Consider the following 2,693-nt stretch of genomic DNA (forward strand, 5'->3'; position numbering starts at 1 on the left):
CCCCCCTCCCCAGGCCTGGGAGGCCAGTCGGGCCTGTAATGAGCTGTGGTGGTTTTGTTTTCTAGATTCTGAGAGTGAGAAGCCCAGCTGAGCCCAGGCAGGCTGACCCGACCCCGACGCAGGCCCAGGTCGTCTCGTGCAGAGAAGGCGAGTGCGCCTCGTGTCCGCTCACACTGTTTTGTAATCACTTTCTAAGCATTTTTTTTATTCACAATTGGAAACACAAATGTAATGCAAGAATAAAGAATATTTTGGGGGAAAAAGGACTTTGGTTTTTCAAACTCTCCTTTTCAGTGGCTCCCAGAGGAGCGGACGGCCTGAGACGGCAGCGGGGTGGGGGTGGGGGGTGGGGTGCTGGAACGCTCGGGGACCGCAGGGCAGTCTGGGTGCCCTTGGCCGAGGGTTCTGGGTGGTGATGAGCTTTGCAGTGTCACCCCCAGCAGCAGCCGGAGAGGTCAGAGGGGCGACACGGCCACACGCCTTGGAGAAGCAGCCTCAGTCCTGGGTGGCAGGGGGCCTGGCCGTTTCCAGGTGTCTCCCCCTCGGGCCCAGGGCAACGCCCATTCTTTCCGGGTCCCTGGAGGCTGAGCAGCAGGGCCTACCTCAGGTGATGTTGCGGGCCTGCAGGACTCCGACCTCTGCACGCTTCGCTCCATCCATTCCGCCAGCCTTGGCTCTCCTGCTCCGGACACTTGGTGTGCCCCCCCCCACACGCTGGCACGGGCATCCCACGGCCTGAAACGCTCTTCGTCCTGAGTCCACAGTGCAGGTCTGCTGTCCCCCGTGGCCCTGGGGCACGCTGTGAACAGGGGCAGCCTGCGTGTCGTCCCACAGGGTCGGGTGGAACCCAGCCTGGCCCGGACCGCTCATGCTGGGGCCAGGCCAGGGCCTGGGCAGGACGCGGGCTCCATGCTGGGGTGGGAACTGCATCCTTGTTTTCCCTGATTTCCGGGTAGCAACTGAGGGCTTGCTTGGGGAGGGATGGGGGGTCGGGATATCAGCTCCTGGGGTGTCGCCGCTGGAGCCCCCAGGTGCTGTGAACGATGTTGCAGCCGTGGCAGGTGTCCCCAGACGTCATTGACGTTCCTCACAAAATGCCAGCCTGGGCCGTGCTCCTGTCCAGCTGCCGGTGAAAGGTGAGTGGGTGGTCTCCTGCTTCCCGCAGCTCCCCAGGCTCACGGGTGCCGCGGGCTGCCCACCCGTCTCTCACCAGTGGACCTGCCCGTCTGCGCCTGGGCCTGCGCCGGGCTCCAGACCTGCTCTGCCCTGTGATAAGCAGAGGCGCACGGTGCAGCGGCCGGGTCGCAGTCCTGGGTTTTCACTCTGTTTGGTTTGTTCTCCCGTCATCTGTGACTCATGTTACTGGGTTTCTCTCAGTTTACCTTTTTGGACAGCAAATTTATTTAATTCATTCCTTTTAAGCAAGTAACATACAGGTGCTAATGGTAAAAATTGGTACGATAGTAGCTAATGGTAAATGGGGGATAATACAGGAGCTGATGGTAAAGCTGCGTGGGCAGCGGGACCCGTCACACCCCACCCCGCGGAGAGCGTGCCCGGCAGCCCCCGCACAGCCAGTCTGCCCCACCCTGGGAGCATTGGCTTGTCCCGGAACGGGCATGGCCGCTGGAAGCTCCGCACTGCAGGTTGAGCCGCCCAGGCCAGGGCAGCGACGGGACGGCCAGGCCACCACCCGGGGCCGTGGATCCTGCACACCCAGCCTCCAAAGCCCCCAGGTAAGCCCAGCCCCTGGTGGTTTTCATCAAGGGTGTCTGAAGGCAGAGACCGAGGGTGGGGGTGTGTGTGTGTGTGACGCTGAATGGTGAGCTGTGCAAGCCTCGGCGTTTTCCTTCGTCTCGTTCATTCAGTTTCTGATGTTGCCTTGTCTGGTGCCTTCATCACTGGTCAGTGACCCGACCAGGTTGAAGAACCAAGATTCTGCAAAATATCTCATAATTGTGCATCTTTAAAGCAAAAGGCAGAAATTGCAGTTGTATTATCATTGCCATTGTGTGAGCCGTCATTGTTTTATGCTTAGCTAGCTGCATTGTTCTGTCCTCTCAGCAAAGTTAGCTTTAAACATTTCTCCTGGGACTGGCTTTATAGGCAGGTCTGCGAACATGACTCACATCGTTCATAAACTTTGACCATAAGTGACTAACATATTTTCTTAATTTTTGACTAAGCTAAGTCACAGCCAAAGCAATTAAAACACTTAGCCCAGACGACATGGCTCAGTGGTTGAGCATCAACCTTTGAACCAGGAGGTCACAGTTCGATTCCCAGTCAGGGCACATTTGGGGGTTAAACTACCTGATTTAAAAGTGTACTATGAAGCTACAGTGATAAAGATTGTGTGCTAATGGCATTCAGATAGCGTAGTAAATCAATGGGCCACAATAACATTTGGACACCGGATTTCCAACAAAAGCACAAAGGCAATTCAGTTACGAGAGGATAATCTTTTCAACAGATGGTGTTGGAACAATTGGCTGTCCCTGTGTAAAGACTAAAACTGACCCGTACTTCTCCATCTACAACAATCAAGTCAACATGGGCATAGACCCAAATAGCTAATCTAATAAAAGACAAACATGCAAATTGACCGTACCTTTGCTATGCCTTAAGCCACGCCCACCAGCCAATCAGAACAACTATATGCAAATTAACCCAACCAAGATGGCAGCCGGCAG

This window comes from Myotis brandtii, unplaced genomic scaffold (genome assembly GCF_000412655.1).
Source record: "Myotis brandtii unplaced genomic scaffold, ASM41265v1 scaffold684, whole genome shotgun sequence".
In the NCBI taxonomy this organism is placed as follows: Eukaryota; Metazoa; Chordata; class Mammalia; order Chiroptera; family Vespertilionidae; genus Myotis; species Myotis brandtii.